The sequence below is a fragment of the Macaca thibetana genome, chromosome 9 (genome assembly GCF_024542745.1).
Source record: "Macaca thibetana thibetana isolate TM-01 chromosome 9, ASM2454274v1, whole genome shotgun sequence".
NCBI lineage: Eukaryota > Metazoa > Chordata > Mammalia > Primates > Cercopithecidae > Macaca > Macaca thibetana.
In genome coordinates, this window is record NC_065586.1 from 3,759,546 (window position 1) to 3,772,741 (window position 13,196).

The window sequence follows — 13,196 nt, forward strand, 5'->3', positions numbered from 1 at the left end:
CAATGGGAGAAGTAGAGAGCTGGACAAAAATGATTTCAAGCTTTCAGAGGTGATAGCAGTTAGGTAAGTGGGTTTATGATGCAAGACCCTTGAATGCTCCTTTAATCTTTAGAGCGGGGGCTGCTGAGCTTTGTTAATTTTGCACAGAATTATCTGCAGTGCTGCATTCTTCTTGGATTACTCAAAAAAGCCTTCCAAGTGGTGACGGCCTGGCATCAGAGACCACACCCTCAACAGGAGCTCCAATCCCACAGCATCGGCACCTTTCTGTCAGGGAGAGAGTGTGACCGTGATGAGAACAACAGTGGTTCCCCACGGTCTTCCCTTGCAGAAGGGAAGAAATTCCATTTTATCAGCTGAGCATGTGACTTGGTGTGGGATATTTGGTTGCAAAACAAAACAAAATCTGCTCAAATCATGTTAAAACAAGCAAACAAACTCGCTGACAAGTTTAGATTGGAAGATGCTGAATGTAAGGGCAGAAAGCAATGCTAACCCCAGGAGAGATCAGCGCCTGAGCCTGAGAAGTCATCCAGAGGGAGGCAGGGCCCTTCCTCAGATCCCGTGGGGTCTGGGATCCTGCTGTCTTCTGCCTCCATGGGCAAAGCCCACAATTTCTGTAATCCAGGATCCCAGCTAGTGCTGATGAGGGAGGTCCCCTCGTGGAATAGTTACTGGTAAATTCATTGAGAGGAGCCTGGATTTAGTCCACCCAGGTGTGTGCGTGTGCATACATGCATGCACGGGTGTATGTGCACATAAACACACATACGCATACACTGGGCTTCCAGATTAGAATTTATTTTGTTGCTGACATTTATTTGACCATGATGCTCTGCCACTGTAATCAGGTTATTTTCCTGAGTGAGGCTCCATTCTCCTCACTGCAAATGGAAATAAAAGCAGCACCTTTCCCGCTGGGAGCCCACACACCGCCTTCCACCCTGGGTCAGGCTGTGCTGACGGCCGCCGCCATCATTATTTCCTTCCTGTGAGTTCGAGGTTGTTTCATTCCACATACTTGCATTTCTAAAAAGAAGAAAAGCATATATTTTATGTGTTTTCATCTTAGGCTTTCTTTGAGCTGAATAAGAAGGGGGCAGAGTTCTATGTGATCTGAAACTTCAGTCTTTCAGCAAGTATTATATGGTTAAGATTTAGATGGTTATTTCTGACGTTAAATGTTATATTTCTAATATTCCATCATTTGCAAAATGATTGCTAGATGATTACCCATTTAGTAAGTTAAACTGGAAGTTTTCACCCCAGTGTCTACTATGTTAAATAGTTTTGTTTTCTTAAGTCACGAATGGAATTTCAGTGTAATTAAAATGTTCAGAATCTACTTGATGAAACAGCAGTATCTGGTGGGAAAATTACCCAATGCATACCAGTGGCTCTTGAATCTCGGTCTCACACTGAGTAGAAAAAGCCAGACACCAAAGAGAGGTGGGGTCTGAGTTCACTGCCTGAACAGCCAGAGCAGGCCAAACTCATCTTTAGAGATAGAAACCCCATCAGGGCTTGCTGGAGGCAGAGCGGGAAGAGTCTGCATGCAGAGGCCCCGTGTTAGCAGAAGTGTTGGCTGCACATTTGGGGATGGCTGTGCAGGGGTAGGGGCATGCATTTCTTAAAATTCATCACACTGACTTTGGGAGGCTGAGGTGGGCGGATCACCTGAGGTCAGGAGTTTGAGACCAGCCTGACCAATATGGTGAAACCCCGTCTCTACTAAAAATACAAAATTAGCCGGGTGTGGTGGCAGGCGCCTGTAATCCAAGCTACTTGGGAGGCTGAGGCCCGAGAATCACTTGAACCTGAGAGGCGGAGGTTGCCATGAGACGAGATCACGCCATTGCACTGCAGCCTGGGTGACATGAGCGAAACTCCATCTAGAAGAAGAAAAAGAAAAAAAAAATTCATCACACCATGCCCTGAAGATAAATGCACTTGAGAGTAAACAAATTACACTTCCACAGTACTGGTCGCAAAAGTCATACCGGCTTGATAAGCGCACGGTGGTGACTGAAGGAAGGAGAAGATGCCCCGGCCGCGCAGGTGCAGCATGGCTGGCGGTGCTGAGCCGTTCAGCACGTGCTCTCCTCTCTGCTACGCCCAGGCCAGTTCAGCTAAAGGGAGGCGGATGTTAAAGGCATGGGTTCTGTCCCGCGGAAGGGCTGGGGTCTAATCGTGGAGGCTGTGGGTAGCTATGAAGGCTTCTCAAGTGAGGCTGTTATGAGGAGAAATTTCATATCCTCGAGGAGTGTTGGATAGGGAGATGGAAGGTCCTGCCTCACATAAGCCAATCTCACTTCTGCTGCCAAGGTTCAGATCATTCAAACCCATCTTTGAAAATGCAAATCTGGCCTGGCACAGTGGCTCACGCCTGTAATCCCAGCACTCTGGGAGGCCAAGGTGGGTGGATCACTTGAGGGGTGGAGTTTGAGACCATCCTGGCCAACATGGAGAAAGCCCATCTTTACTAAAAAATACAAAAAGTAGCCGGCATGGTGGCACATGCCTGTAATCCCAGCTACTTGGGAGGCTGAGGCAGGAGAATCACTTGAACCCAGGAGGCAGAGGTTACAGTGAGCCAGATGTCACCACTGCAATCCAGCCTGGGTGACAGAGGGAGATTCTGTAACAAAAAAAAAAAAAGGAAAGAAAAAGCACATTTGCAAGATCCATTCTGATGCAGTCAGAGGTGGGGAATGTCATGGGAAGTCATCGGTCAGTGCCTTCAGGGGTCCTGTGGCCACCTCTGTCTCTTCTCTGTGTAGACGAGTGCCTGGTAGATTGTGCTTGCTGAATTAATCCATGACTGAGCACAAACTTCACTTATTTTGAAACCTAGTTTCTAAGCAAAATGAAAAAGTTACTTTCTCTCCTTGTGTGCTAGGCACATACATTCTAATAATCTTTATCTCTGGAAAGACAGGTTTCCAGTATTGGCCATTTCAATTTATATTATTCATAGATGTTGGCCCTTAGCATTCCCACTTACAATAACCACGAATCCAGACACCACGCCTGCAAACTTATATTATGGCAGAAGAGATCTTTTTAAGATAAAGACCAGACAACCGAACAACCATAACAAAGCGAATTCCAAGCTAAAGAATTGATGATTCTGGTTAACTGTGGACAGAGCCCAGCAGGAAGCTGACTTGAGTTCATGTTCTCCATAGATCTGGGGTCAACATGAGAATCCCTTTCCCATGAAATGGTGTAATAATTCCCTTTGAAATGTATTCTTTTAAATGCCACTGAGGGGAAATGTATTAAAATTTTATAGTATATATTAAATCAATAAAATGAAGATATTTTTTCTCATGGCTATTCTTTAGGTAGACTCAACGTGACGTTGAAATGCTGTGCTAGATGGATGCGAACGTAATAGTTTTGTAAGTCAACTTCCTTCTTGAAGGGTCACAAGGCAGTGTCCATGCACACCCCAAGTCAGGAGACACACAGTCAGAGGCAGATTTAGTAATAGGACAGGAGAATGCATGCTGACATGCAGATAACCAACCTACTGCAGGGCCTTCCATTTCACAGCATGATATAACCCCATGTATTTAGGAAGACAACCAGCTCTGTGATGTTGTGATGCCTTCAGTATTTTTGTATTTTATGCAAATGTGTGTTTTTTTCAAAATTCCATGGAAAGTATCCAAGGACGATATCTATTCCTGAAGAATACCTGGACATCATTTAATTGTCAGCTTCAGAGAATGGCCTCTCTGACTCTCTCTTTCTGGAATTTGCAGTCAGAGAAGGTGGAGATGTAAACTGCTAAAATTACATGAACATATATGGGTCTTTTTCCCTCCCCACCTCATCAAAAAAAAAAAAAAAAAAAGAAAGAAAAAAAGCCATCTTTCTCTGAACACATCAAGTTATCACCACTTTTGATGTGAAGGGATCTGAACCACTTCTGTATATATCCACACTCCTGGCATGACGTAATTGGAATTACTTCTTCATCTCCCATTTGACTAGCAGTTCTGTTTGTTGATCTACATTTGACCAATTAAAATATGCACAATGTTTGGTGTGAATTAAAAATTACAAGATCCTTCATCGTGCCGTTACTGAGACTTTAACAGAAAAACACTGGCATTTCAATAGTCATACCATGTTGTAGGAATCACAACGTCATATATGGCTTTTCTTCTTGCAGTCAGGCATAGCGTTACTTCTCTTGGTATCAACACCATTTCTTTTGCTTGGGCCTTTGTTTAAAGAGGAGGAATGTGACACATTTTTATTTTAATTAGACTTGGTTTCTGGGAAATGCAGCTATTATTTTCTCCTCTTTATCAAGGTGATGATGTAAACATTATCAGACTCACTGATTAGATAGTTGGCCAAACCTGTAGATCAAGCTAAAGTCACAGCCCTGCGATCTTCAAAGGGAAACAGTCTAGATGAAGAGAAAGGTGTTCTGGTGATAAAACACTGCCATGTAATTGGAGGCAAAATTAGATCACAATGGAGGCTCCCAACAGAGATGAAGATTAATCTTGCGTCTGTGACCCACCTGAATTCTTCTTAATACCAACCTATAGTAAGAAAGTCTTAACATCAGTTGAAATCTCAAAGCACAGAGCTTTGGTTCATCTTTCCAACATTGATTTCATTTTTCTAGGTTAGACATGAAGATTTTTAGGAATGAATGTGGGATGTGACAGGGTCTTTATGTTTCCTGGGTGATGTTTTCAAGGTGCTCTCAACCTCTTTATCTCACTAAGACTCCCAAGAGCAGCGCAGATGTCTAAGCAGACAATTTACCTGTGAGACAGCAGAGAATACAGTGAGCCCGAGAAATTTAGTGACTTCCTTGGGGCCACTTGGCTGGTGAAGTGCAGAATTTGAAGTTGGATCAATTAGATCTGCTAATTCTCCTTCTCTAAGTGGCACATAGTCCAAATATTTTAAAAAATAGATTCTATTTGTAGCTGTGTATGAATAGAAGGAAAGGTGATTCCATTGTTGCTTTTGTATATCGAAGGAGGAACTTTCTAAAAGGTGTGCCTAATGATGTCTCACACAGCAGTCTTTATTGACTACAAATCTATCCTGTGGTTCTGGAATCCAGGTTATAATTTTGTATTATTTAAATCTGTTATATAAGAACAATATTCAAAATGGCCACCCTTTTTTATATTTACATATTTTTGTATTTAGATATTTGCAAGTTTTTATATTTCGGTGTTTTTTTTTTTTTTGTAAATTTTACAAGTCTGGACACTTACAGAAACTGTCATTGTTCACCTAAGCTGAAAATGTTTTAAGAAGGAGTTTGAAATGCAGTTCCACAGACCTCATTCTTCTCCCCCAATAATATTTTCACTAGACATTTCCAATCTTTCAGAAGACAGTTTGGTTAAAACGTCAATTATTTTTGTTTATACTTTAGGTACAAGCTGAGTATTTTATTCTTATCTGCATGACAAGAATCTAGTAGAAATGGAGGATGAGGCTTATTTAAGGTAAGAAATTTTAGTTAAAAAACATGTTGATGACTGGCATATGTGTGTAATACTGATATTGGCGAGCTATAAAATAATTAAAATAGGCTGTATTATTTTATGCCTTTATGGCTGGATTCTATTACCATGTTGGTGTTCGATCTCTACCCAACAGACAATCACTAGAGAAAGGGAATTTGATTCCGAGGCCCTCGAAACAGGGCCACTCCCTGCTTGCACAGTTGCCCCATGTCTGCAAGGATTTGAGCAAAGCCCAGGAGCGGATGCCCCAGCCGTGAGGTCATGAGGAAGCCTCTTGCCCGAGGGAGAGATAAAGTTGCAGGGCGTGTGGCAAAGGATTAGGAGAAACCTTGGAATTTGGACTGAGCAATTTGACTTCAGCAGACTTAACCTGAGGCGGCAGTGGGAGAATCAATTTGCCTTAAATGAAGTGTTTGAAGAATGCAGAGTGGATATGGTAGAAAAGGTACAAATCACAGCGCCTTCTGGAATGGGATCAAGAAATTCCATAAGGTGGGGAAATGGGGGCTGTTACAAAATGTAAAGGCATAAAATAGAATCATGCAATGATAGGAAAATTATACCAAGTCACCACCCCTGAACCCGATCAACCTATGTAAGTGGCTTTGTGCTAAAAGGAGTTTCGGAGAAGGCTACACTCCCAAACCTTTGCTTAAGACCACCTTGGTGATGAGTGTGGAGTCCACGCGTGGCTCATCACACACGGTCTATAATGTACCCCCTAAGCACAGACACACATGTGTTCTAGTAACTGGACATTTTAATAAATGTGGGATGCTCAGGCCTCGAACTGACCCACAGGGACGCGTCCTCACGGCCTGGGGGGGCCACGGGGATTTGGCTCTGATTCTCATCTTCTCCTTCTTCCTTCCTTCCCCTCCCACTCCTCCATGATGTGGTGGGCACAGCTCTTGCCGGGCAGTGAGGCCGACTGCAGCTGACCGTTGGCCGGCATAGCTGGCTCAAAGCTTTGGCTCTGGTTACAAATAAACTGGCCTTGACGTTCTTCCATTTTCCTGTGTGCTCCTCTGTCTCCATGTGTGCGTTTATAGCTGGTTCCCCCAGGACTGCTTATCAACCCCAGCTTCTTCCAGTCTCACAACTGAAAGCAGGCTGTGGACCCTGGTGGGGACAATATGGAGCCTCATGCTGGCATCCTGGCAGTTTGGTGGTAGGAGGTACTTATGTTTCTCAGTTTTCTCAGGTTTAGAAATTTCCAAACCTGAGACAGTGGGATTTCTTGTGAAACTAGAATCTTTTGGAGGGCAGCGAGTGCTTTCTGGCTTGGGGTCCCAGCCACGTGAGACAGGCTCATGATTTCAAGCCATCCTGCAGATGGGCTCCAGGGTCTTCCCTTCACCCTAGATCTGCCTCCAGATAACATTTTCCCAGGCCTCTGGTGTCCAGGAGCCTGTTAAAAACCAGACTAAAACCGTTAGGTCTCATGACAGCACCTCCGGTACCACCAGGACCCTGCGCGACTGATTCAAGAACACTTCAAACTGACTGCCGCTTTCTTAAAACATAGGAAGAGATGGTAACAGGGAGGGGAGAAAGGGGAGTTTGTCAGCAATCATATGCAATAAGAGGATATTTTATTTTAAAAATATCTTGAAGCTGGTCATGGTGTGAGTTGACTGCTGGGGGAGTGAGGCTTTCTGTTAGAGAAAACTATCCGTTCCTTAGGAAACGTGAGGATGGGCTTGCTAATTTCCACGTGATGTGAGACTCCTCCCCACTTCACTCCTCCCAACACACACACACACACACACACACACGAACTCACTTTGTGGCCTCCATGGACAAGGTTGCAGTAAAAAAGAGAGAAATTTGTCACAGAAGAGATGGAAGAAGACAGTAGGCTGGAAAGTGGGCCAGCTCTGAGGAGAAGCACCCACGCAATTGGAAACATTCTCGGGGGGCAGAGGGAAGGGGACCGGAAACATTCTCGGGGTGCAGAGGGAAGGGGACCGGAAACATTCTCGGTGAGCAGAGGGAAGGGGACCGGAAACATTCTCTGGGAGCAGAGGGAAGGGGACCGGAAACATTCTCGGGGTGCAGAGGGAAGGGGACCGGAAACATTCTCGGGGAGCAGAGGGAAGGGGACCGGAAACATTCTCGGGGTGCAGAGGGAAGGGGACCGGAAACATTCTCGGGGAGCAGAGGGAAGGGGACCGGAAACATTCTCGGGGAGCAGAGGGAAGGGGACCGGAAAACATTCTCGGGGGGCAGAGGGAAGGGGACCGGAAACATTCTCGGGGGGCAGAGGGAAGGGGACCGGAAACATTCTCGGGGGGCAGAGGGAAGGGGACCGGAAACATTCTCGGGGGGCAGAGGGAAGGGGACCGGAAACATTCTCGGGGCGCAGAGGGAAGGGGTGAAGGGAAAGGAGCCGGCCTACTCAGGCAATGTAGGTGTGTGGCACTATCATCTCCCTTTTATGGATTAAGAAACAGACTCAGGTTCGGAAAGGCAAGTGACCTCCCTGGGGACACAGGGCAGTGATTGGTGGCACAGGAATTCACTCCCGAGTCTGCGTGCCTGTCTACACAGAGGCAGGCGTCAGGGCCACAGGGGCTGCCGTATGGACACAGGTTAACTTACGCTAACTTGCCTTCAGGACTCATCTTTGCTGTTTTTTGCTTACGACAGAGCTGCTTCTATAATTACGACAGTATTCCCTGCCTTAGGAAAGGTGAGTCTGAGAGAGGGGAGACTCTGGCATTACGCTGGCTCAACGAACCCTCTTTATCTGATTCCTGAATTCCTTGCTCTTCATTCCCGACTAGACTTATCTTCTGTTGGGAAATTCCAGCAACAGGGTCCTTGTTTCAGAGCAACTGGACTGTAACATCTGGTGGCCATCCTGCCAGAGGCATCGGGAGAAGCACTGGTTGGATAGCTGAGTAGGGGGAGCTCAACACCCCACCTCCAACCCCCAAAGGAAACCTCTGTGTGTGTGTTCCTGTATGTCGTGTGCATGTGTGTCTGTGTGGTTCTCTGTCTCCACGTATGTGTTTAGGTGTGCGTGACCCTGTGTGTGTCCGTGTGTACATGTACATGTGCCTGTGTTCACACATGTTTCTGGGGGTATGTATGTGATCATGTGCATGTGGGTATGTATGTATGTGTGTACAGTACATGTGTGTTTGTGTGTACAGTACATGTGTGTTTGTGTGTACTTGGTGTGTATGTGTATATATGTACTGCTGTATGTCTCTGTATGTATGTTCATGTATATATGTGTGCATGTGTCTGTGTGTGTATGGCTGTGCATGTGTGTATGTGTGTGTGTCTTTGTGAGTATGTAGGTGTATAGATGTATGTCCATGGGTATGTATAAGGGTGTGCATATGTGTATCTATGTGACTATGTATCTGCATGTGCACGTGTCTGTGTGAATGTGTGTGTGTATACATGTGCTTGGCCATATGTATATCTGTGTATATTTGTGCCTGTATATGTAGGTGTGTGTGTGTGTGAGACTCTGTGTGTGTACCTGTGTCTCTGTGTGTGTGTGTGTGTGTGTGATCGTGTGGGTCACTACGTGTGTGCATGGGGTGAGGGAGGAGGTAGAAGAAGGCGGCATTTTCTCTGGAAACATGCAAACATCTCACCGCAGGGCACGAGTTCTCTGAGTTCTTGGAATGATTCTGACGTCCATTGTAGTAGATAAGTGAAGCTGTCCTCATCCGGAAACACAGGATTGCTTTGACATAAAGCTACACCACTTTGTGTATAATGTAATGAATGAATTCATAAACATTAACAAAAACCTGTTTTAAAGCAACCTATAAAACAATGACTAGGCAAAGATCTGTAGAATGCTGTTCCTGCTGGAACTCGATGTTAAAATAACAGACATCCCTTAAGAAACTTGGTATGGAAGGAAACTTCTCAGCACCCACCCCGTCTTTTTAAAAAAATGACTAGTGAGTCTTTTGACCTTTCATTTAGTCACATGAAGTTTTTATGGGCAGTTCTTTGTTTCCCTTTAAACTACAATCAGAATTGAAACTGAAATGAAGAAAAACTCAAGGATGTCAGTATTTGTCTTTTAAGCCGTTAAAAAAAAAAAAAACTCTGAAGACTGTTGTCAAAAAACACAATAGTGTTATGATGAAGAAAATATTATATATGCAAAACCTGACATCAAATCTTAGTTTAGTTTATATTGATATGAAATACAAAAAATAAATGTATAGAGATTTTTAAAGGGGGGTTGGCATTTTCATATTCACACTGTAGGCCTAAGGAACATGAATGTATTTTGAAAGAATGTCAAAATGACTTAGATATGAAGCAGACGCCCACCTCTGTATATTCCTAGCCGCTAAGTACCATATTTAGAAAGTAGTTATATTCTACTGCGTTTGGCTGGGAACTTCAATAGAAAAGACGCATACAAACAAAACCGTATTCTCTTCTCAAAAAACAAAACAAGAAAGTACAAGAGCTTCCCATGAGGGTGTCTTTCAGTGCCCGAGCTTGGTGTTTGATAGGACCAGGCACATGTGGAAGCTTCTGGAGGGCCTGTCCTGTTGCACTCACTCCCTCTGCACTTCCTGAGCACTGTCTGGGGTCTCTGTGTCCCTGTGGACTGAGAGCTGGGCTGAGGAGGCTGTTTCCTGACAATGCTTAGGATGCCTCAGTCTCCAAGGAGAGGCTCTCCCTGAGCTTGTAGCTCAAAGATTCTCTTGCTGCGTGGCACTTGAAGATAGGGGGACCGACTTTGCCTCCATCCTCCCAGGCAGATGCCTGGCCTTCCTTTGTGCCACCACAGAACTCCACGTTCATCCCTAATTTGGACTTGAAAACTGCCCAGCAGGGGAATGAGCCGCCCCAGGCTGAGGGCCTTATGATTTTTCTTTGGTTCCCAGTGCCTAAAGCAGGACCAGACACAAAAGGGGCTGGTTGGTGTTTTAAGGTGATATGAAAGAGCCAGTGAATCCATGCTTGTCCTATGAACCAGGCCCAGGGGTTTGGTGCTGGAGTTACGTGGCCCCCTGGGCCGTGGTTTCCTACGTCTCGGGGGCTGAGGATCAAAGCCTTGTGCTTCTGGGGAGAATATCCTTCTGAGGCCATTCTCAAAGTGAGTGCCCTCTGCAGGGGGTGAGGTGGGGGAGGCAGGGGTGGAGAAAATGAACCGGGGATTACTCCCTAGCTCATCCCTCTCTTAGAAACTCAGAATGCCCCTGGCATATTTTGGGGCTCTAAGATTTCACAAAAGCCTACTAAACATTGTTTTAGTTAGTGTTTCCCATATTCATTGACCATGCAGAACTGTTTAAAAAAAATAATACCTCTTGGCTGGGCACAGTGACTCACACCTGGTGGCTCCCAGCACTTTGGGAGGCCAAGGCTGGCAGCTCACCTGAGGTCAGGAGTTCCTGACCAGCCTGGCCAACGTGGCAAGACCCCATCTCTACTAAAAACACAAAAATTAGCCAGGCATGGTGGGACACACCTGTAGTCCCAGCTACTCGGGAGGCTGAGGCAGGAGAATTGCTTGAACCTGGGAGGCAGAGGTTGCAGTGAGCCGAGATCGTGCCTGGGCGACAGAGCAAGACTCTGTCTCCGAAAAAATAAAAATAAAAATAAAACACCTCTTATCCCCCGGAAGCAGCTCCCGTGGAAGAGGAGGAAGTGACGTCATGATCTCACCTAAGAGGATGTTGAATTTGGACCTGGTTTGCGTCCCGCCTCTGAGGCTCCCCACACCTCCTGACCCTTGGCATGTATTGTACCTTCTCAGCAACATGTGGATAAGATTAGCAGGTAGAAACAACACGTGGGAATTCCAGCACAATGCATAGAACACAGTAATCATGTCGTACACTACATACCGGCAGGGAACAGAGCTGCAGAGAATGCTAAAATGGATTTGATAAAAGAGGCTTTTTTTTTTTTTTTTTAACCAGTTGTATGAAGGCATTCAGACTGGCTGTCTGCACCTCTAAACACCTGTCATGTAGATGAGGAATCTAATATCATCTATTTAAAAATATTAATATGCCCTTTGTTTGCTTTTCTATTATTGACTCAAGCATCAGAGCCAATTAGCAAAGAGTTCCAGACAACAGGCCCCAGCACACTCAAAAAGTAAACAACACATTCATCTGAAATGCCGTCCTTTGCACTGAGCTCAGAAGAGTCCTGCAGTGAAATTTTAGAGTCTGATAACAGTTTGTGAGCCAAACACACACAGGGCGGGGCATGCAAATCAGGACATCAATTTTTTTCCATTAGGGAGATTCGATTTGAATCTGTTTTCAAAATGATGGAGAAATGTTTGAACTTCTACACAGAAGTTACTTCTACAGAAGTAACCCCTTCCCCAGAAAAGGAGATGTTTTTCTGCAAAATGCCACCAAAAATTATAAGCAATTCCTATTTCAAATAGTATCTGTAAAGAGATTTTATTTGCATCCTAAATAGGGATTTGCAGATTAGCTATTTATAGCATTCCATACACAGAATGCCAACTGATTTTAATACCACTCACGGGCTTTTGTAACAGGCGATGAAAGGGGAAAAAACAACATTCTGAAATGTACAGCTTTATTTTTTCCTATTTGTTTAATATTTGGAAAGATCAGCTGTATATTGCAAAAGCGGTTATTTTGTTTGAGATTAGCTTTCTTTCAGAAGATAAACCAATTTTACTTCTGTTGTATTCCGCTGCCATGATTTAGCTGGAACCTGGAAACACAGAAAATGAAGGCGGGGAACATGCCTTCATTTGGCATCAGGCTTGGACAGAAGAGAGAGAATTTCCCGTTTTCTATTGAAAGAACATCTACATCAACATTTTCTAAACAGCACTGAGCATTACATTAACACGATGTCTTGGACATATTGTTTCTACGTGGAGAAATTACACAGGGTACAAAAGAGCCCCTTCTCCGGATGAATGACATAATAGGGACACAGGCAATCATATCATTGTGATGACTTTTAGAATCTGTTATTTGCACCCCGCTTGTTGGTGGCCTAATGATCCTGCCACGAACTTAGGTAACAGCATGAAGAATTCTGGATGTTAAAAATTAAGTCTCATATTTGTTCTCATATCCAATTGAACCTGAATTAAATGTATGCTTTGGGAGAAATTGTAGTCGGAGCAGTTTTAGGTTGCCTGGCTGCATTTGAAAAGTCACGACATACCATAGAAATAAAACAGCTTCGTTTTGTTTAGTAAGCGCTTACTAAATGTCTGCTCAGCAAAGGTACAAGGCAATGGAAGTATGAGAATCAATTTGTAATTACAGTAAAGTGACCAGACAGCCAATTTCCTCAAAAATTAAGGAACGGCCGGGGGTGGTGGCTCATGCCTCTAATCCTAACACTCTAAGAGGCTGAGGCAGACAGGTCGCTTGAATCCAGGAGTTCAAGACCAGCCTAAGCAATATGTGAAACCCTGTCTCTACAAAAAATTAGCAGGAATGATGGTGCATACCTGCAGTCTCAGCTACTCAGGAGACTGAGGCAGGAGCGCTTGAGCCCAGGAGACAGTTTGCAGTGAGCTGAGATCTCACCACTGCACTCCAGCCTGGGCAACAGAGTAAGACCCTATCTCAAAAACAACAAAAATAAAACAGAAACAGAAAAGAGAAAGAAAGGAGTTTCATATATAACAGTTTGGTGTTAGTGTCTCCATTTTCATAACTTTTATGTGAA

The 13,196-nt window shown here is 44.5% G+C and overlaps 1 long non-coding RNA gene across 1 annotated transcript; it reads right to left on the minus strand.

The window, feature by feature from the left end:
- Positions 1 to 812: 812 nt before the first annotated feature.
- Positions 813 to 7,429, minus strand: LOC126963015 (uncharacterized). The gene is made up of 3 exons (XR_007728891.1): positions 7,303 to 7,429; positions 1,818 to 1,892; positions 813 to 1,029 (listed from the first exon to the last, which is right to left on the minus strand). It is a non-coding gene; the product is annotated as an uncharacterized LOC126963015 (long non-coding RNA).
- Between the last annotated feature and the right edge of the window lie 5,767 nt (positions 7,430 to 13,196).